General features: G+C 43.5%; 1 long non-coding RNA gene across 1 annotated transcript; it reads left to right on the forward strand.

Annotated features, from left to right (window-relative positions):
* Positions 1-7,553: 7,553 nt before the first annotated feature.
* LOC116736267 (uncharacterized) lies at positions 7,554-23,059 on the forward strand. Its single transcript, XR_004342512.1, has 2 exons — positions 7,554-10,368; positions 19,833-23,059. It is a non-coding gene; the product is annotated as an uncharacterized LOC116736267 (long non-coding RNA).
* The last annotated feature ends 366 nt before the right edge of the window (positions 23,060-23,425 follow it).

A 23,425-nucleotide genomic window follows, 5' to 3' on the forward strand; every position in this document is an offset into this window, starting at 1 on the left:
GTTATTTTATCTTTTTTTCCCATGATATTTAGGATAAGAAATAAAAAGAGGATTATGTAAAAGATTGTGGCGAGCCAAACACTGCACGGCATGTTCGCATGTACTGTATGTAACGTTTGATAAGTTATGTAACAGATTTGGAGAAACTTCTTTCCTTCTTTTCAAAGAGAAAATGTCAAAGTCGCTCACAATGTCATTTTCCAAAGACGTATCCAGACATGCGGTGTAGCACAATGTAAGGAAAAAAAGGCATTGACGAAGAAATTACGCCACACGTTAAATCACAGCGATGATTACCTTCTCGTCACTTTTTTTTCATCCCCTTCGACTAGTTCCTGCTTCCTTAACAATGTAATCTTAAAATAGTCACAGTAAAGTCATTTGAATATACTTGTGCTATAATTTATTTCTACAGCCACCCCGAACAAAATGTCATACTGTGTTTTTAAAAGCCCTTTCACTACTTGCGGGGGAAAAGGAATTGCTTGATGTAATATTCATTCATTTTCAAAGCTGTGTACAGTGAACAAAATCTAAAGTGTGCCGCGGCTCGTTTGAAATTGGATTCAAATACGTTTTCTGCCGACCGGGAAGTGTGTATTCATTACATTTCTGTTGTCTTGTCATGTTTTCCAGACCACATTTTGACACGTCTGAGAGCCAGGTGTCAGTCGGACGCGGCGGACAGCGCGGACGCGGCGGTGTCAAGTGTTTTACTTGTCACATCTTTGGTTTTGATTGGATAAGTTTCCATTTCAGCGCTGAAATCACCGGTCATGCGGATGGACACCGACTGGATTCCAAACAATGATTGGCTTTACTATGGTGAGTAAGTAAAAGGTGAGTATTCAGGAAAAAAGGTCAGCAAAAAAAAGACTTCTTTATGCCTGTTTTTTTTTTTTTCTTGATAAACTTTATTATAAGTTATGGGTTCATGAGTTCAACTATATATATATATACATATAAAAAAAGAACAACTGATTCTGTAAAATGTTTCTTCTACTCCAATTTACAGTATTTTACAATTGTGTTACTTAGTTGTATTTATTAGTTTTTTTACCTTAGTGTTTGGAGTTTGCACTTGAAAACAGAGACAGGCAAAGTCTCTGTTTGTACAAAAAAAACAAAACTGTGTTTTCAGAAAATGGGACAAAGGTTTTGTATTGCAGATTTGAAAAGATCAAATCAAGTCCAGAGTTTCTGGTATAACTGATCCACTTTGTGGTTAAAAGAACTCAGACACGATGAGTGGTCCTGCTGCCCCATGATGGACCGCTGCCCTGGCAGTGAGCCATGTGACCCCCGTATAAAAACCCACTGCTGCCTCTGTTTGCATGCATTCAGTCCTTCATTTTAGCAACAAGCTCCTTAAAGTTTGTGTTTTCAACAAAGCTTCAAGTTGAGCAGTTTGACAGACGATTGTCTAGGAATGACAGCCTGGTGTTACAGGAAGCATCACGACCCGTTAACAACGTACTGACTTGACGAAAACGTGAAATGTGTTCGATTTACATGTCGGCGCCGAGAATAGAAGTAACCAGCAGCTCCACGGACTCGGTTACTAAGATAGCAATCTTCGCCTCTGGAAATGGAGACAATCTCACTTCAGTTAAAACATAAAAAAAAAAAAAAAACATTTCAGTAAAAAAGCAACAAAAAAAACCCCAACTATAATCAGAAGTAATTTTAATTGTGTTTTCCTCGTTTACAATTTCAATGTCCCATGTGAGAATGGAAAGTCCTGACCGTCAGTTGGCGGTAACGCTGATTCGGAGGAGCGTACCTGAGCTCCGGCTGCTTCAGTGTGCGGGACAAGTCGTGCTCGGAGCTTCCGGTCAGACTGAACCAACCTCTCACCCGCCGCCTGCTGCCGTTCCAGATGAGGCCAAGCATCAGCAGTGCAGGAACAAGCAGCAGGGGAGTATCGCACCTCTCTACAAACTCAACTCCGAGAGCTCCCCACGTGTCTCAGCATCTGCAGTAGGGTGTAATGTATGTTGTCTTTGATTTAATCTCCCGTGTCACTTAAGGCCTGGGGCAGATTTCTATTCTGATGCTTCTTCTCCATTTTCCTGTCCTGCTCCTGCTTCCTGCCATCCAGTAGTCTGGCTGTTAAGAGAGGGAAGATACAGCCTTATATTTTCCTGTGTTTTTGCTTAGAGGTCGCATATCCAGCCTATGTGATGTACAGCAACACCAGGCTTAATCAGAGGTGAACCACTTTAAGTGTCTTTTCTCCGTTTCAGCCCAAGCAGCCTCAAAGGGACACCGGGTCAGTCAGTGGAAATTCTCAGTCTGGAAATGTATTGTGTGTCAACACATGTTAAAGGTCTTCTCACATGAAAAATGTCATAATTCAACGTCTTGAAATTGGGCCTCTGTCTCTTTAAGAATCTCCTGCTCTTTCTGAAACTGCGCCTTCGAGCAGTAATCCCAACATGGCTCCTCTATTAACCCTTTAACAACGTTTTTAACCAGCATTTCACTGAGAAGCAGCTCCTGTAACGAGCTCAGCAGATGCCCAGTTTCAACAGGTGTTTGCTAATTGCTGCTGGCTAGTCTGAAGGAGCCGAGTGGAGGAGTGGCAGAGGAGGAGGCGCGCTGCGAGGCGGAATCTTGGAATATTGGAAAATGCAGCTCGGAGGAGGAGCTACGTCGATCCAGGCGTTTTGCACAACTGAATGGTTGCCATGGAATTTAAAGGATTTCTCAAACATGCATGAAAGAATCAAGGCAACACTCCAGGTATGTTTTTGATGTGGGAAGAACATTATACCATGACATAAAGCTCAAAAAAGTCGATTTTCCATAATAATGTCCTTTTAAAATCCAGTATTAGGAAAATTCTGTCAAGAAACTTTTCCTTCAGAGTTCTTGGAAAATCTTACTGTAAATTTCCAAGTCGTACAAACGTCCCCTTTTAAAATTTAAGTGTATTGATTAATCCTTCACTTATAGTCATTTTAGATTTTTGTTTGTTTGCGCAATCAGATTCCGGGTGCCTTTTCACTTCAAATATGACGTACAACTTCATATTTATATTCATTTTAAATACATTTCGACTCCCAAGCACAAAATCTCCACCTTTCTCATTTGAAAATATATTAGGGAACTGATCGATGTGTGAACGGTGCAGCACAGGTTGGCTGCTACAAGTGCAGCCCATTGCATGAATGTGTGTATTTGGAGCCAACTGAGTCCCTGTGACCCCCACCCACTAACCCACCGCTGCGGTGCAACCAAACCCACCCTCTATCTCCCCCAAACTCCCTTTTCCCTAGCAGGTGGCGGCACTGGCAGAGGGGCAGAGAGAGGGGGCTTTGATTGCTAAGCCACTGGGCTCAGTGCATATTCAAACCGGGGCCTTTTGTTTGTGTTGCTGCGAGGCTCAAGTCAGACTTGCATGCAGAGAATACAAATCAGACCTTTGACAGGAGCAGTTAACCTGCCGCTAAATATAGCTGCCCTGGGTCAGAGAGAGGGATGGAGGGAGCACTGGGGAGAGGATGGTGGGGTGAGGGTGTGTGTGGGGGGCACTGGGTGCAGGCAAACAATGGAGATGAGATACACCATATTCTGCACTACAGCGAATACAGTGGCTAAAAGTACACACACACACGTCTGCAGAGAAGTGTGCTAACATATGCAAAGACAGCTCTATGTGTATGTTGAACAGTGACGCATGTGAGAGTATATATATATATATATATATATATATATATATATATATATATATATATATATATAAATGTGGAGAGATTTACAGTGGGTATCACAGTGGGGAGAGTGGCAAATGAAAGATAGGGAGAGTCTGTTTAATAAAGCAGCAATCTTGAGGGAGCCGGGGCGAGGGAGAAAGAGGAGAGGGAATGAGAAATGTGCTCATACCGCGGGGATCTGAGCAGACTGCAAAGGAGGGAGGGAGAGAGAGACAGAGGCAAGACAGAGAGGAGAAATTAGGGAAGCAAAGAGCAAAAAAAAAAAAAAAAAAAAAAACGAAGAAGAAGAAGAAGAAACAGCCGCGGCCAGAGACGGGATGGAGGCGGGTTTTACAACTCGGCCGTCCTGTCCGAGTTCTTCCCACGGTCTGTCACGGCTTCAGGTAGAGACGCCAAAAAGTGACCTCAGAACCTGGGAGTTGACAAAAGAAGTCCCCAATTCCACTTGGCCTGCCCGCACTGTGTGCATAATGACATTTTTTTTCTTTTTTTATTATTGACAGGCACCTTGCAGCAGCGTTATGTAATACTGAAGCTGCAGAGGTAAAGACGGTCAGGTTTAAGCATGTGTATCGGTATGTGTGTGGGCGTGTGTGTGTGCGTGTGTGTGGGTGTGTGTGCGTGTGTTTTCCACTCGGTCCTTACGAAGCAGTTGTAAAAATCCTGCATCCTGATACTCTGTGACAAATAATAAAAGCGTAATAAATGGCGGCGCAGTCCCGCGGCGCGGCTACGCTGAGACTTTACGGCGCCGCGGGAAAGTTTTCATACCCTTTAAACGTCGGAAAGCGTCAACATCAATGCTTTTTTAGAGGGATTTTATGTGACCGGCTGACACAAAAGTAGTTCATAACTGTGAAGAGTGAGGAAAATGATATATGGTGAGGGTTGTTTTTTTTTTCAAATAAAAATCTGAAAAGTGCAGCATAAATTTGTTTCCAGCCTCTTTGAGGAATAACTGCACCATGTTTAGGGTCATTGTCCAGGTGGAAGGGAGCCTCTACCACAATCTTAAAGGGACAGCATTGTGTATTTTCCAGGCACGAGTGGCATTTTACAGCACAGTCTAATAACTATATGATAACTTCAGTGAACATGACATGAAGGCAATTTAATGGCTTAAATTGGACTTCTGTCTCTTTAAGAAACTCCTGCTCTTTCCAACACTCCATCTTCAGGAAGTCATCACAGCATCGCTCCGCTACTATCCCTTCAACAACATTTGACAACAATATACGCGCTGCTTCTTAGCTCGTATAACGAGCTCAGCAGATGCGCAGCTCCACCTGGTGTTTGCTAATTGGTGCTGGCTAGTCTGAAGGAGCTGAGTGGGGGAGTGGCAGAGGAGGTGTGCTCTGTGAGGGTGAAGCTTGGCTTGGAGACTCCAACTCCGAGGAGGAACAGCAGTGTGGAAAAGGCAGCACTCGGTGAGAACAAATGTTTAGGCACCCTTGACTGGTTGCCAAGGAAGATTAAAGGATTTCTGAAACATGCAAGGAAAATCAAGGCAACATTCCAGGTATGTTTTTGATGAGGGAATAACATAATAGCACAATGTAAAGCTCAAAAAGGTCGATTTTATATGATACTGCCCTTTTAAGCAGCTCCATTTTTGTAACGCATCACATTGATCCCAGTGTAGTAGAAGTAAGAAATACTGCCACCTGCAGGTGGTAACTAGCAGCAGTCACTTAAGCCCAACAATTTTAACCATTTTTGCAGAAAAACTGACAACAAACTCACAATTGTGCATTAGCATGAAATAACACGCCTTTTTGTGTGTGTGGGGGGGGGGGGATTGTTGTGTGAATTATTTTTATCTAGCATAGCAAGAATTAAATACAAATGCAGGCCACACTTTTGAGATTTTAATTCTTAAATGTAACATTACGTTGCAATTACACGCTGCCTTGCGCTTGGTCTGTCGCGTGAAGCCCCAGTAATTGTTCTGATGCTCGCGGTTGAAGGTCTGAACATTTCTGCACTTACAGCAGCACAGCAGGGGACACTTCCCCTCCCGTCTCACCTCCACTCCCACTTCCACTCCCCTGGAAGTGCACTGCACCTCTGCTCTTGCGGCTGCCCTGGGAGCTGAGCTGTGTAATCCCTCGGCGGATAAGGCGAGGTTTGGTGGAGATTTGGGAAGCGCAGATCCCGCTGAAGCTGCCGGTCCGCTTGCTGGGGGGAAAATTCAATGGCTGGAAATCCCATGGGATTGGATTAGGACGGATACGGAGCCAGTCACTGAGAAGTCGCTGTCAGGGAGCCGCCATGCACACTGTGGGCCACTGTACACACACACACACACACACACACGCACACACTGACAAACTCAAACAATCAACCTTGTCATATCATCATCAGCACTCTCAGTTGATGTTATTCATAACAAACTGCTTGTAATAACCTTAACATGTAAGCTGAAGGATTAAATCTGATTTAGGCAGCATGGCAAAAGTATTCATACCCTTTAAGCTTCTTTTTTTTTTGTCTTATTAAAAAAGAACATGGCAGTGGCGCTATCATGCTCTGATTTTTGAGCAAACTTTTAAAATGTCACTAAAAAGACATTTTTAGTGACATTTGCGTAGCCTGGTTTCCATCAACCAGGCTACGCAAAGTTTCATGTCATTGGACGTTCGACGCTACACATGGCTGCAAGAAACAGGAAGTAGATGTTGCAGTCTTTCCAGAATGTCGTACCTCTGGTAAGGCACAGACCCACATCAGGACTTATTCAGTAGATACTGTATGTTTCCATCTTCCATTTAGTGCATTAACGTGTCTATTAAGATGATGATATTTGTTAAAACTGTCACCATGTTGTGGCAGTTTATGTCTGCGCCAGAAGAAGGGTCTTAGCGCTGTCAATCATCCGCGTGTACTGGCTGTTAAATGTGCTAGTGGCCGACAAACAACTTACCGTTGTCGGTGGCTAAGCTAACTAGCCTTAGCATTCACAACAGGCTCTGCCAGCTGCAGCATTTCAGACAGTAAGGGGTGGAAACAGCGCCATACAGAGGGTGATTGAGAGCGCTAAGACCCGCCTCCCGGCTCTGATTGGTTGTTTCTAGTTAGCGCTGGGAGAAGGCAGAGGAGCTCAAGCTTTTCACAGATTATCCGTTTCATACGACGTAGTGACAGATTCATCAAACAAGGAAAAAACATTTCTTGTACAAAAGTTACATATTGCCGCTTTGACTCTTTTTGAGAAATGCCAAAAACTGCCTGAAGCGTAAAAGCTTAGCAAAATTCAGGAAGTTAGTTTGAATTTCGATGTTTCCGTCAACATGTCCTGATGTGATCCTTCAATATGCATATGAAAAGAAATGCTGATGGAAACACAGATAGTGTGAAATCCTGAAGGAAACCTTGTAAGAGGTTGCAAAAGACTTTGACTCGGGTGGATCTTCACCTTCCAGTAGGACTGGAAGTACGCAGCCTCAGTCCACACCCAAATCCATTTATTTCACTTTAAAATTGGCTAACTTTGTGTCCGCAGCGCCGCAGAACATGTGGCGCATGAACGCTGCAAGGCCCTCCGTCTGAAATAAAAGGCACCAGGAATCAAGTTGCAACTCACAAAGAGCAGCTAGAAATTTGTGGAATTTATCATTTCACCTCCTACAAACTCAAACACAAAGGAGAGAAAGAGGAAGACCTTCACCTGCGCAACAGCTGCTCCCACCGTGTGCCTCTGATGAAAAAGACTTTTTTTTGTAAAGAATAAAATGAAATAAAATCTTTTTTTTTTTTTTTAAAAAACCCAGGAGGAAAAAGGCGAGAGACAAAACCCCCAAAATTAGGATTTCTATTCTTTTCTCTCTTTTTTTTTTTCTAACCAGAGGAGGCGGCCTCCAGAGTTAATCAGAGAGAATGTCGATCATCCAGGGCTAGAATTTAAATGCGGGACCATCTGTAATTGTGAAAAGTTAATTAGCCCGACGCGCAACGCGGTCATGTCCGGGGCAAGCGGCTCCAAAGCGGAGCCCTCCGCGCAGGCAGCCTGCCACCGCCTAATGAGCGTCTCCCGGTGCGCAGGTTTATCATCTGAGCACTTTTGGTGAAGGTTACATTTGAATAATTTCCAAGCCTCAGTTAGAGATATTGTTTAATGTGCGCATTGTATCCTAATGGAATTAAGACCAGACGACCAAAAAAAAAAAAAAAAAGGAGGAACACTGACGATACACACATCCTGGTTGTGGGGAAACGTCAAGTCCATTGAAGCTTTTTTTAATATCAGTAGCTACACCATACAAAAAAAAAAAAAAAACACATTTATAAAGAGTATAGCAGCTACATTAAACTATTCTAATGTGCATAATAAATCAGTGTCCTAATAAATGTATCAAAATCTCTCTAAGGGATAAATTATTTCCCTTCCCGTTGAATTAAGATTTATTTACTATTACTTCATTGATTAAACCATCCAGATCTACTAATCAACATAATTAAGGAATTTATTTAAATCACACTACTTCCTAATTATTTAATTTAGACAAAAGAAAAAAGAAAGGCAACGAGAAGAACAAAGAGCGAGAACAAAAATGGGGAGAGAGGAATTTGATTGACCAGCTTTTCATACTAGAACAACCATTATGGGGGGGGGGGGGGGGGGGCAGTGGTGTGATCCAGAATATTCTCTTAAAGAAACATGGCAGGAATGTCGCAGAGAAACCAGACAACTGAGGCAAAGCAGAGGCAGGCTGCTGCATCCTGGGCACACAAAGGAGCGCCGCCGCAGATCCTTCCCCCCAGCAGCCGCCAGACTCTGAATCCAGACTCTGAATTTTTTACGTCCCTGCTGCTGTTCACACAGTTCTACTCATTTTAAACAACTTTTGCTGCTGGTAATCCACGTGTCTGTTGTTTGGACTTTTTTTTATTATTATTTTCACTTATTTTAAATATTGTGTTATGATTTTTGAATTCACAAATAAAAAAAAACAAACCATTTATGACTAGCAGATTCCTTTGGATTGGAGAAGGCTATTTTTGATAACCGGGTTTATGTTGTACCTTTTCTCTTACTGGACAGGGTTATTTTTCGTTTAGTTTTATTTTTGGTTTTATACTTTTTTCTTTTTGTATTTGCTGCTTTTACAGCCGAATGTCTCCATTGTGGGTCAAAAAATGTTTCTATTCTATTCTAGAAGAAAACAATGTTTATGAATCTGGCAGAACGATCAGACTCGGTTCTGACAGATCTGGGAAAGACGTTTTCACGGCTTTTGTTTGTCTCTGTTTGGTTCTCGGGGCGACCCTGTCAAGGACAGAGTCGTCATGAGGGCCCCGTCAGAGGTGGAGTCGAAGAGCCGAGCACTCGTGGAAAGAAAGACGTTTTCTGACATTTTGTTTTTCACATTCTTTAGGAGAAACGCAGAAAATGAAACACTAAATGTAAAGTGTAGAAAGGGAGGGAGGAAACACTAAATCCTTGAATATATATAATGATTCCTTTCCTTGCCTATCCTCTTTTTATCCTTCCTTCCTTGTGACCTAACTCTAGTCTTTCTTTGTCCCATTGCTTCGTCTCAATAATCCCTTCTTTCCTTTTTTGCTTCCTATCTTCTTTCCTTTCCTTGTGTCCTTCCTTCTTGTCCTCTTGATGCCTATGCTTCCTTCCTTCGCTCCTTCCTTCCTTCCTTCTTCCTAACCTTCCATCCTTGTTATCCGGCTCCTTTGTTTCCATCCTGGATTTCTTTTGTTCTGTCTTTATTCATCCCTTGTGTCTTTGAAGTGTCTTTCTTTATTCCTTCTTTTCTTTACTTCTTTCTTTCTTTCCCTTTTTCTTTCATTCTTTCAACATCGCTCGTCTCCCCTTTCCTTTCTTCACTCATTGTGTAAGTTCTTCCTTCCTCCCTTTTACACTTTACAAATCTTATCCAATTCATTTGTGTCTTTAATCTGTTGAATCAACAGAAACGTATCGAAATGGAACCAAACAGGGTTTTGCTGATTCTCCCTCTGATGTTTTTTTTTTTTTTCCTTTTTGTCAGCGCGTATCACGAGCGAATGACTTCACTTATCTACTATTATTATTACTATTACTCCTATAATATCAGACCAACGCCCAGAAGCTGAGCCAGTGTCTGGACTGTCTCCACATCCTGATCAGTGCGCATCCCCTCCACCGGCACCGAGTGAGCAAGTGAGGGAGGGAAGGAGGGAAGGAAGGAGGCTTCATCCTTTTCTCCTCCGTGCCGCCGCCGCGCCCCTTTGACCACGCGTGATTCGCAACAATGGGAGGACAGAGAGAGAGAGAGAGAGAGAGGTGATCGCAGTAGCAGAGCCAGAGATTCCAGGATCTAAAGGGTGGAGTGTATATCTAACCTCTGATTTTTTTTTTTTTTTTTTGAACTGTTCCTATTGTTATCCCTTCACTTTCTTTTTAATCGCAAGGGAAAAGAGGAGGCTCTTTTTTCTTTTCTTTTCTCTCTTTTTTTCTGAGGATGGAAAGCAACAAAAAAAAAAAAGAAGAGAGCGAGGGGGGCGTTTCCCCTCTTTTCCTCTCTCTCTCTCCCTCCCTCCATCCCTCCCTCTCTCTCTTTCTCTGTTCAGTGTGATTTCCAGATATTGCCAACACGCAGCCGTCGACTTGAGTTGCGCGGAGAGGAACTGACAGACTTCCACCAACAATGGGGGGGTGAGTATGGACCCAGTACCTCCAGAGATGAAGATGCTGCTGCTGAGGATGATGGTGATGATGAGGATGATGATGATGATGATGATGATGCTGCTCCACGCTGCCGTTCTGACCGCAGTCCGTTTGACTTGTCTGCTGTGGAGCAAAATGAATCCACAGGCACTAAGCGTGGGGCCAATATGGCTCCAGCGTAGCGCGCAGCGGTTAGCTGTCAGTCCCGTCACGCGGATGGCTTTATTCAAATGCTGGATCATCGTTGGTGGAGGGGGAAAAAAATAAATAAAGAAATAATCCACACAGCGAGGCTAGAAGGAAGAAAACAGCGCCAGAGTCGAGTCAGATGACCGGTGTCATGGCGAAAGCCTTCTTCTTCTTCTTCTTTTTTTTTTCTTCTTCTTCTCCATTCTCTTTACCCGTTCATTCATTGCTTCTTCTTCTTCTCCCGTACTATTTTCCAACTTGTTCCCTCCCAGCCGCTCAGACTTTCTGCCGGATTAAAAGAGTTGATCGCTTGTTGCTGCTCAACGTTTTCGCAGCGGCTCGCGCTGCGGATGGGAGTGACTTTAGAGTTTCGCTTTCAACGAATTAATACAAAATAATAATTATTACAAAAAGGGATTGCACTGTGACGTTTTGGACGGTGTTGAATTTGTTTCTAAATTTATTCGAGGACGACTTTGTCTTTTTTTTGTTGTTGTTGTTTTTTAATACCTGAACATTTTGGTTCCGGTTCTGTTAACCGTATTATTTGTCAGTCGGTGTCCAGCAGTGGACGGTAAGGCGGATAAAACACGTTCAAACGTCCATGTTTGGTTCGGACTCGTTTCCATTTAACAGAGAAAAGCGTGTTCAATAGATAATGTACATTTCCAGTCCATTTTTTGTTATTTGCTTACTAAACGACATTCATTTGACATAAGAAATACCATTGCGGTGATTCTCTTGATTGCTAAAAGGAACAAAAGACGTGATTAAAGCGTGTTACAGAATTAATACGATTTTTCTTTCTTTTCTTTTTTTTAAAACATCTATTCGTACAACGTGGCATGTTAGCGTTTCCCTGACAACCAGAGCTAAGACGTGTCGTACATTGCCAGCAACCGCTTTATGGTCAACAAGCTCTGCTTCCTAAAGTGTCGTTAGCATTCAAATAGATTTTTTTTTTTTTTTTTTTTAAAGTGAATTTCTATTGTTGTTTTCGCATTGGTCACCAACCATTTGCTATTTATTACATACAGACCACACTTTAAAAGAAACAATTTGGGTGGGAATTAAATATTAAACTATTATTATTTTATTATTTTTACTATTTTATTAGATTTTAACTGAAGAGGTTGGTTCAGTCAGTCTTTAGCTATTAGCTGTTAGCAATAAGCTAGGTCGATGTGCCTATTTTGGATGTATTCCGATAAAACATGTCACCATAGTAACAGTTAAAAAGCATAATAAAAACTTGTGCTTGATGAAGAATTAAAGTGCGTATCCAGGTTTGAATAGCTTAGCAACAGTGCTGGCACTTTATGTCCAACTTGCTAGCTAGCTAGCTGAGCTTCTTACCTCCAAGGCAGTTGTTGCCATGAGAACGGCACACCTCAGCTGTGGTTGTCATGGAAAAGGTTTTCACAGCAAACTAGATCAGTAACGATGAAACTAATGAGTTTCAATTTTACAAACCCAAACTGTTAAACTGATAACTACTAAAAAATGTTTCGACTTAAGGTCTGTGGGAGCAAACTGTTGCACTAGTTTCAACAGTTTATCAGTGTAGAGATCCCTAGAACACTACACTCCTAGAGTAAGATGAGATTTTTATTCATTTATTTTTGCTTTGTTTTATTTTTATAATCAAACATTGACGTAGCAACACTGGCACCAGTCCTTGTGCTTGTGGACGTCCAGTCAGGCTCTCCAGGCCTTCCTTTGCCATTCCCTTTCATGTTTTTAGCAGAAGTTTCAACGCCTGCCTTTTTTTTTTTCTTCTTCTTTGGGTTTTTTTTTTTTTCTTCTTTTCTCAACAATGTAAACACGGCTTTTTAACTCGACCCGTTTCTAAAGCAGAAGCCCGGGCGGGAGGGTGTGCTCCTCGAACGTGACGTCCTCTTCAATTGATTGCTGTTTTAGCTTCGCATCAATGAAATATTCAAGCTTTCTCCTGCATCCCGACACCCACCCCCCGCCCGCCCCCACCTCCAACCCCACCCTTATGCCAACCCTCTCTCTCTCTCTCTCTCTCTATCTGTGTGTGTAATTCAATAATCAGTGCATCACGGTTCCAGTCTGTATCAGAGCAAACTCAGCCTGGATCTTATAATCCATTGACTTTACAGCATTTGCAATTCAGCTGGTAGCTTTTTTTTTTTCACAGCTTGTGTTTTGTGTGAGAGCATTTGGCAGCATGAGGTGCGCCGGCGTGTTTGCGCTTGTGTGCGTGTGTGTGTGTTTGCGTGTGCCATGGGGAAAGAACATGATATTGAATGAGTGTGTGTGTGTGTGTGTGTGTGTGTGGGTGTGTGTGTGCGTGTGTGTGTGGGTGTGTGTGTGTGTGTGTGTGTGTGTGTGTGTGTGTGTGAGCCTCCCTGCCTGCTTCGCAGCGTGCATGTGCTCAGCCCCTCAGGCACGTTGGCAAGCATGAACTCCCTGAACTCAATCCTTGTCCATTAAATTCCTATTGATCAAGCAGCAGAGAGAGAAAGAGAGAGAGAGACGTAAAGTTCTCTATCGCCTCGGTTTCATCTGGGCTTTCTCCCTCTTTTAGGCTCTCTTCTGTCCCCCGCCCCTCCTCCTCCTCCCGCCCCTAGTAAGAGGAGGGAGGAGGAAATACACAAAGCTTGGTCGAAGCCTTGGGAATCCATTAGTGGAGATGGATGAAGAGGGGAAATGGGACTGAGCTAATAGCTGATTACTAAATTGTTGTTAGAGCCTGGACAAGAATCACGCTTCTCTCTCTCTGTGTGTGTGTGGGTGTGTGTGTGTGTGGTTGGATGCATCTGATTGAAACCATTTCTTTTTTGTACACTCACTAAAATGTGCGTCTCAGCGCAAAGAGCGAGTGAGTGTTTTATGTGTGTGTGTGTGTGTGTGTGTGTGTGTTTTGAACAAGAGCAGACTTCCATTTAGCAACGCGGCAAAGCGAGTGCGCAGACGTCCACCGGGAGCTGTCCTCGGTCCTGATCCGCGGCCTCCTCTTTCTCCTCCTGCTTCTGCTGCCCACCGCCCGTCGCTAACACACCCACACACGCACGCACACGCACGCACACACACACATCGTTCCCTCCACCCTGTTGATTGACATTGCCACCTCCCTCCCCACGCAAATCTCCATTGCATAGATACAGCAGAAAGTCATGTTGCCTTTTGTGTAAACAATGTGAAAAGCGAAAGGTGAAAAAAACAAAACATTTATTTCCTTTTAAAAAAAAAAAGTCGGCATGAAGACACGGAAACGTGGCCGAGGTGGATCGAGTGGAATGACCGAAAGCGTTTATGTTGATGCTGAACTTGGGCTGAAAAAGTCCAGGGTCAAATAAATCAGCGACCTGGTCGAGCTTAAAGGAAGAGCTCTGGATTTTTAAAAGAAGTTCTGCTAAAAGCTGTTTATTTTTTTTTATTTTTATTTTTACCTGCATCAGATGACCCTCTTCACTTCTATATTCAGTTTAAATCCAGATTATTTGCTCTCTGAGGCTGAAGCTACAGTCTGAGGTGGACTTCTTACACACAGCTGCCACCGAATTTTCTGCCATTGCTGTGTTTTTTTTTTTTTTTTTGGTTGGTTGTTTTTGTTTTTCACAAACGTATCTTTTCCTGTCTTGGCAAACAATACAGCAGGTCTGGCTGCCTTGCAGTGTGGGGTTAGACATGCTGTACAAAAGACTGAAGCTTGACGCGTGAGTGAACATATTGACAAAATGGCTTAACAGATCGCGTCAGGCTCAAACATCCAAGTGGAGAGAGACAGAGAATTAGAAAAATGACCCTACCTACAGTGACAGGCACTTCTTCTTCTTCTTCTTTTTTTATGTTGTTTCATATCCAAATTTTGAAACTGCAACGTAAAAATTTACTGTGGAACATTTGAGTGGATCGTCCCAGACTGATTATTCTGATCCGAGGAGTTCTGAGTCGTCACGCGTCATCAGATCCAACCGGAGATAAGAGCCAAAATTACGTGAGTAGGGTATGAAAAAAAATTTCAGTTGGACGGCATAATGCTGGAAAAGTTGGCTATAAAACTCAGTGGTTATATAGTGACTTTGGTACGGACACAAAATAGAACTAGGAATGACTCAAGTGGCAATTAGGGGCGAAGGCAGAGTGGTGGAAATTGGAAAAGGGGGGAAAAAAGGAAGAAATAAAAGGAGGTAGATGTTTGACATTGGTGGCATCTTGTCTCCTCCCACACATTTCCTGTGTAAATAACTACGAAATGCCAACGTGACGGTGGTTCAAAGGTTCATAAAACACCAGTCACAGAAACAGCTGTGACGTTCCGGGACTGGAGTTGTTTGGCCTCTGGTGGCCATTTCATTGACTTCGTCTCCCAGACCAACTACTCTGGATGAGAGGTCATTTTACCACCACTGTTGTATTCTGCAAACTTTTTCTTTCATCAATTGTTACGGTAAATGATAAAAAAAAACAAAAAAAAACGGCAGCTCAAATATAAGTTGATACTTTCTGAAAACCTTGTATTTGGCTCCGGAGTCTTGCCTCCATGTGTTTTTGTTCCGATCCGCGTTTTGACTGCTTACGGCTGCTGTAAAGTTTGACCCCCTGATCAAACCGTCAGAGCTCTGAGCCACCTCTTCACAGCAGACAGAGGTTAGGTTACAGAAAATTGACTTCATCTTCAGAACGGGGATGAACTTTTTTTCCCTCCTTTCAGGTAGAAAATGACAGTGGGTTCAAATTCAAACTCCTAAAACTAAGGGAAGAAAAAAATAAATAAATCAAAACTATGAAATGATGCGAGTGCAAAATAAACGTTGGCCGTGACATTAATCGCACAACTTCTTTTTTTTTTTTTTTGTTAATACAAAAACAGTTTACAAAATTAGAAAAAGTTCAAACAGACGATAACAAATAGGAAAAGAAATAGTTCCATCTTCAGTTTGTGTTTCCAACAGGAAGACTATTGTTGGCGCACCGCCTTCATTTCCTTTGTTTATAATCGTTGGGTTCTTTGTAAATAACTGGTACAAGCAAATGGTGCGACGGTTTTAAGAGTCAGTAAATTGTTTGTGTAAACGTCGCGGATGTTTTGGACGTTGAACTCATTTACGACGACAAGAGGTTCCGTTCTGTTTTTTGGCTCCTCTTTGATTAGCAATCAGCTTCTGCCTCCTGAATCAATTAATCTGAAATTATGGTCAGAAGAGCAAATTAATATTACATACATGCAACGTTTCTTATGTTACATACACGCAGCCTGCTAGATGTGAACTCAGACTGTTCACTTCCAAATTTTTCTGCTGAAATTCCAACTTCAGTCTGTTTCTGTCTGGGAACTTAGAAAATCCGACTCCTGACCACGTAGAGAAAAACACAAAGAGTTTGTGCTGTAAGATATTAACAGTTTATGCACTTAGAAGCGCAGCGTTTTGTATATTCCAGGCACAGAGCATCATTTCATAGCACAATACAGTCACTATGTTATTTCCAGTTGTTGTGAAGATGCTGTATAAATCGAACATGTCATAAAATAAATCTGACTCCGCATTTTAGCACCTTGAAATTGGGCTTCTGTTCCTTTAAGAAGCTCCCGCTCGTTGTGACACTCCGCCTTCAGGAAATCATCACAACAACATTCCTCTGTCGAGCGTTCAACGTTTTCACCAGTGTTTCTCTGAATGGTTTGCACGATGAGCTCGCAGCGGTTTTGCTAATTGCTGCCACTAGTCTGGAGGAGAAGCAACGTTCCACAATCCAGTTTTTATCAATGTTTTTTTTTACCGGCGCTTCACTGATTAGTAGCTCGCACAGAGGCGCAGTTCCACTAGTTGCATGTTATCTGCTGCTGCCGCTAGTCTGGAGGAGCTGAGCGGGAGGCGCTTTGCGATTGCCAAGAGAGATTAAAGGATTTTCTTAATTTAAAGGGTTTTCGTGAACGAATGAAGGGATGTCTTTGATGAGGCAATAACATGATGTAAAGCTAAAAAAAGAGGAAAAAGTCGGCTTTACATAATACCTCCCCTTTAAAGGCTACACCTCACACCTTAGTTATCTGAATTGCAAAACAACAACAAAAAGTTTATGCGTGGATTTTCAGTGGCTGTAGGGTAACTTCTGTCTGGAATAAAGGAAGAAGTGAGCGCATCTCCGTCAGTGTGAAGGGAGTGTGTGCATGTGTGTGTGTGTGTGTGTGTGTTGGAGCGGGGGCGGGTGGGGGTTCGTCCTTAGAGACCCTGGAACAGGGAGGATGTTGGGTGGAAAGAAGAAGGAAAACAAAACATCTGTGTGGTAATTGGGCTCCCCTTAGTATTGTAAGGCATACATTGACATCTGTTTGATAATTGGCTACCCTGGCTCCTCAGTGTGTGTCATGCTAAGTGGCGGTTTGGAGGGAAGAAATGAGGTGTGTGCGCGTGTTGGGGTGTGCGTGTGTGTGTGTGCGTGTGTGCGCCTATGTATATTAATGGGGGGAGGAAGGGATGCGTATTTAGATTTGCTCTGAAAAGCTCCACAGGTCTCCCGCAAAAACGGAGGTGTGCGTGAGCTCCCAGCTTCCATTTAGCCCCCACCGAATGAGAAAAAGAGAAGATGCGCAGAAAGTGGCGAGTGTCAAGTGATTGTTTACAGCCTCTTGTACTCGGCCTCCTGGGTCCGCAGGCGCAGCGATTCGAGCCGCCGAGCCTCGGGCGATATTAGCCGCTTCCGCAATTTGTTCTGAGCTTCGGAAAGGGTGGGGAGAGGGAGGGGGGAGGTTGCTGGGGGAGAGGAGGTGGTATTGTGGCGGGGGGGGGGGAGACCGTCAAATTGCATAGATAAATATGCTGAATAATTGATGCGGTGCGTGGCGGGGAGCTGTTTGGGAGCACAGCAGAGATTGCCGGTGATGCCTGCGCATGTAGACAGTCTGTCTGAATCTGAGGCCCCGGCGCGCGTGATTCCTCCCCCCTTCTTCTTCTTCTTCTTCTTCTACACTCTGTATCCTCACCGGGGTGTTAAAACACACTCGCTCCACTCATCCCGACGCCTGCTCAGATCCGCTCGATCAATCCTCAATGTGTCCGGCTCGGCTGTACGGCGGCTTTATAACGGATCTTTGATCCGAGTCTTTACATCATCCTCCGAGTCTTGTAGCAGCAACAGTTCCGTGCTTTTTAGCCAGGCTCTCATCAGATGGGAGGGTTTAAGCTCAACTAATTCCGAGTAATGCCTTATAATACCTACCTATTTTATAATCCTGAAGATCTATACAGTGTGTTGTGGGGGCTTATAGTAATGGGTAAAGGATTAGTCTGACGCAGGGGAAGTGGTCAGCGGGGGTCTGGTGGGGCCTTTGGGAGCTACAAGAGCTGGAAGACGAGATGATCTGTGAGTTGCTCTCTGCCTTAATGCCGTCTAATGTGAGAGCTCACGTTAAGGAGGAGGAGAGGAAAAAAGAGAAAGAGTCGTAAAGACGCAGGGATTTGAGATCCTCCGGGTTCGGCACGTCCACAAAGGGGCTCTACCTCCAATGGAGAACCGGCTGAACATTTCCGCACTTTTCCACCCCCTTCCTCATCATCAACGCCTCCCCGGCCCCTCCTCACCTCTCAGCTCCCCACATAACCGCACCTCCCTCCACCAAACAGCCTTTGAGAAGGTATGGCGTTTCACATGCAGAGGTGTTTAGAATAATAGCAGGAATCTCTCCTTTCATGTAGCCTCTTTTTCAGCGTAGACGCGCCGGCGGTGTTCTCCGCCGTTTGATTCCGGAAGCCTTGAAGATGCGCGGGGCAGAGTGAGGGATGTGAGGGCCGCTTATCTACCCCTGACACAGCCAGTCGTGTCGCTGAATGACAGTCCGAACCCAGCAGATGCCCCCCAGCCCCCCTTTGCTATCCATTTCTTCTCTCTCATCTCCTTTTTTTTTTTTGTTCCTTGACATTTTACGCACTCCGTTCCCTCCTTGCTTTGTTCCCTTCTTTCATATTCCCTTCTTCCCCTCCTCTTCTGCCTTCCTCAAAGCTTAAATTTTCTCCCTCCTTTGTTTGTTTCTCTTTTTTTTTTGTTAAATATGTACAAAAAATGCTTATACGTCATGAAGCATAAAGTCCAGTTTGCACAGAAAAAGTTGGTTTTACGTGTTCAAGAGAGTGGATGGAAGTATAACTTATCAATATTCACCTACACAATCTTACAGTTATTACATGTGTGATACATACTTGTAACAAATAAATTGTTATTTAGCAGTTAGCCAATGTTTCATCAATGTAATTTTAACTGGAGTGGATGAACAACAATTATCTCCCCAGATTTCACCAAAAACAAAACTGTCAACAGCAGAAACAGCAATAATAATTGAAGAATTCTATTATCTATTATGTCCATTAAAATCATATGTTAATATAAAAAATTTTAACTGTTTCATGTTTGGATATTGTCTAAGTTGAGTGGTTCTCAGTTTGACTAACTTGATACACACAAGTGTTTTCTAGTAGTTCTGAATTTGCACGTTTTCCTCATGTTCAGCAGTTTTCTCACGTCGCTGTTTTTCCTCTGACTTTATTTTTATGCCACTCATTGATAGTGAACCTAGCTAGCTTTAAGTCTTTATTCCCCCCCTCAGTAACAGCATCCACTTTGAAGAGTGTGGCTGTTGTCCCTCTGCTTGGTTTTCGCTTAGGGACGGTGCGTTCACTGACCGGAAAATGAAAACGTTGCATTTTCTGAGTTTCTAAGCGGCTGGCCACTGGTCAGAACTGGTCAAACTGGAAGGCTGTCTGTTTCCGGTGACGTTGCTCAACGAACCAGGTGAAATCCACTGTCAGACGGATCTAAAGGTCTTTTTTACGCTGAGAAACGATTCTTCAATGTACAGACTGAGAACGGTGAAACCATAATGCTTTTCTTATACTTAGAGGCTGCGGAGGGAGGGTTTTTATTTATTTTTTTATACCAGAACCACCACTTCTAAGTTGCATCCAGATAAAGCTGAGCGATGTTTCCATAGTGATGAATTGGTAGTGCTTGACTTTAAAGAGATAAAGCAAGAAAAGAGAGAGAGGGAGAAAAATGTGTAATTCAATCTCTGAAGTCTAAGAATCTTTGCAAATTCCTGCAGTACAATGCCATCTACTTTCCCCGCAGGCTGAAAACATTTGAGAAACGCCCAGTTTTTTAAAATAAATTTCTGTCCATTTCTCTTTTTTTTTTTTGTTTCCTAATTAACATTCAATCTGAAGAACAATACCTTAAGGCCTAATTAACTGATGAGTCGGTCCCACATGATTTGTCCTCTCTCTGCTTCCTCCTTGCAGAACCCTGGGCGGTCGGAGCGGCTCTGGAAACCTCCACCCCTTTTCCCCTCCAACTCTCTCCTGCCGCGCCGCCGAGCGGGCGGGTGTGTGGGTTCGGGGGGGACGATGGAGGGACGGGAGGCAGGAGAGACGGTGGAGGGGAGTGACCGCTTGCTCCCGTCTCGACCACGGGTATTCTTGGGTTGATAATACAGATGTCGATGTTATTGCTTGAGAATACGCGTAGCTGAGCGGAAGCCATCGTCCTCAGATGTGTTTTCACCCCGAAGCGGGCGTCCTCACCCCACCCCCGATCCTCACCCAGACTTGTCCCCTCTTCTTCCTTCCCCTCCTCAGTCCTTCTACCTCTCTTACAGCATCCTCCTCTCAGCCTCTCAGCGGGAAGTGAGCTCCTTCCAAGCGTGCATCACACACCTTTTTAGCTCTGATTGTTCATCCGCTTGACAGATGCCCTTATCAGAGTGCAAGAGAAGAGGGAGAATCCAATAAGTGCACACGGGGTGGCGGCGGAGGGAGGGGACGGCAGCGAGACATGACTCCGCACGACAGGACAGAGGGCCCAAACGCAGTCGCACTGGATCCTGTGGCTCGTCGCGTATAAGGTCACAGTCAAAGAGCAAATCCAATATCCAGACAGGCCGGCGGGGGGGAGGGGACGGGTGGAGGCAAACAAGCTGGCGGGCAGATAGGGGCCACGGGGCGGGGAGCGCGTTTAGATGGGAGCAGATAAATCTCAGTCCACTCTCAGCTGTTTTCTCCCAGACTGGCCGGAGGAGACGCAGAGGAGGAGAAACGGGGACGAGGGGGACGGACCAGCAGATTACCTGTGAGGAGGACACTCGTCCAAATCTACCTCTGAGGTAGACTTTTAGCAGGTAAACGTTGTTCCACTGGCTGGTTCTCTGCCAAAATCAGAAGAGACGTTGACTCGACAAAATGTGAGCCTTTTCATTGGGGAGGTAGCGGGGCAGTATTATGTAAAATCAACTTTTTGGAGCTGTACATCATGTTACAATGTTATTCCTTGATCAAAAACATAGCGTTTTTTTGATCGCTGAGATCAAAAACCGCCTTGCCTTGATTATTTCACGCATGTTTGAGAAATAATTCAATTTCCACGGCAACCATTCAGCTGTGCAAAAGGCATGGGTGGACCTAGCCCCGCCTTCGAGGACGAAGCTCCTCCTCTGAGCTGCAGCTTCCAACCTTCCACCCCTGTGCTCCTCCACTCAGCTCCTTCAGACTAGCCAGCAGTAATTAGCAAGCACCTGGTGGAGCCACACATCACCTGAGCTACTTTTCAGCAACGCTGGTAAAAATGTTATTAAAGGGTTAATAGAGGAGCGATGTTGTGACGACTTCCTGAAGGCGGAGCTTCAGAAATTCTGAGTATTTCTGAAACTCCGAAAACTATTTTGGAGTTTCAGAAATAGGTACCATAGTTACTTGATTGTGCTATAAAATGACACCATGTGGCTGGAAAACTCATAGTGCTGCCCCTTTAAAGAACAAAACAACAAAAGTTTTGCTGCTCCTCTAAATTGGACAGACAACAGAGCATGCTAGTTAGCATGTAACTGCGTGTCGTAAACTCCGTGAGTCAGGAAAATGCTGCGAGGATGAGCTACACTAAAGCTGACGCACATCTACGTCAGTAACTAAAAAGTTTACGTCAACAGAAAGTGTTAAAAGAGGCTGGAGGCGGACTTTAGAGAACTGCAGCTGACTGGGATCTTGGGGTTACCTAGCAACAACTATCACCTTTCATATATTTGTCAAAAGCTGCATAAATGTGAAGTTAGCTTAATTTTGCTGGGGGCAGGGGGGTCGTTTTAGACACATTATAGTTATTTGTAGTCTTCTAGTTTTTGATTTTGCAGTAAATGTATCAAACTGAACTGTAAACTCACGGAGGAATGAATTCCTGGTGAATGTTACATCTTTGAAGAAAAGACATCCTTCATATCTGTGTGAAACATTTATCCCCGGAGGAAATGGAGTTAAAGTCGCAGAGAGATTTACTTCTGCTGTTTCACATAACGGCATCCTGCTGTTATGAGAAATGCTCCTTTTTTTTTATTCTACGTATCATGTACAATACAACACGTGAATTGAAACGCAACAAGTTTTGTTCTTTCAAAACCTGTTTTTTTATGTTCATGCAATATTACTATTAGATGTGTTTGGTCTGAATAAATGTTACGTATGCAATGTATGGAACAGGAATTCGTCTTTCACCTTTTCAACAAGCACCATGTTGCTCCTATATGTATCATTCCATTCACTTTCTACAGTGTAAAATGATGTCACACTGGCTATTTTTCAGACTTATCCCATATTTTTACATGACCAAAATTCGATTTGACCAACTTTTATCCCCTCCTCCTCCCTCCCTAACAGTTTTATCTCATTGTTATTAGTTAAAAACCTATTTTTATCATAGTTTTAGTAACTCGGAGGAGTTTTTAGTTAGCCTGAGTCTATTTGTCAGAAAGAAAGAAAAAAAAACTTATTGGCAAAAGAAAACATTTTTTTGGCAAAGAATTTGGTTAAATGAGACCAAAGCTGATGTTTTGTTCCTGCAACAAATCCTCCAAGTACGGTGGAAGACGTGTGATGCTGTGGGCCTGTTTGTCCTCCAAACACAGTGGGAGTCTTGTGACATCATGAACTCTTTGAAAAACCAAATGGTTTTTTTTTCTCTTTAATCTGTTGGATGTTACCAGAGAACAAGATAATGATCCAAAACAAATGAACAGATGAAATTGTACCGACACAGATTTTTGCTAACGTCGTTATTGCTTTATTTGTTCCATTATGATCTCCTTTGTTATTTTAATAGATCAATACCTCTGTTTGTTGGTCTGTAATGTTTGATTTGTATGCACTAATTGGTGAATAAATGTTATAAAGTAAAAAAAAAAAGAAGAAGTCATCGCTTTTGACATGGAATTATTTCCCCGCTGCGTAGATGTACGCAAGTTAAAGACTGGATTTTTTTTCTTCTCTTTTTTTCAGTCTAACATTATACTTTTACAGCGAAAACAATTCACTTGTACAGTACAGCACGTACTGTACAAACGCACCTTCACAGATTTGCTTTAAAGGTGCAGATCTGACAACTGCTTAATTTTACACGAGCCTCTAAATGACAGTTTTAGTCGTGTGAAAACGTTTCAAAGGGATTTTAAGCCTGATTTAAATCCCCATGAGTGGCAAAAAAAAAAGGATTCCTAAAAAAAAAAAAAAAAAATCCTCACATCTGTGGAGTCGCTGCAGTGCGGGGTGGCCCGGCCTGGCTCGCGAGGCGCCGGATCATATTAGTGTTATTGTAATAGGGTGTAATAAGATTATTCAAATCCCTCTATTTCACAGTGGACGACTGTGATGCCGGGGCTCATCCATGTAAAAGTCCCCCCCCCCCCCTTTTAACGGAAACCGTGTCTGTGCTCGCGCGCTAAAGCCCCGGGAAATTCCCCACAGCCAACAGGATTCTCCACGCCGCTCCCCGGAGACTCCGCGGCCCCGTGCCCGGCCCCCGTTGCCGCGCGAGAGCAAAGACACTGTCGCTTCTTCCACGCGGCAATTAAAGC

This window comes from Xiphophorus hellerii, chromosome 16 (assembly GCF_003331165.1).
Source record: "Xiphophorus hellerii strain 12219 chromosome 16, Xiphophorus_hellerii-4.1, whole genome shotgun sequence".
Lineage (NCBI taxonomy): Eukaryota > Metazoa > Chordata > Actinopteri > Cyprinodontiformes > Poeciliidae > Xiphophorus > Xiphophorus hellerii.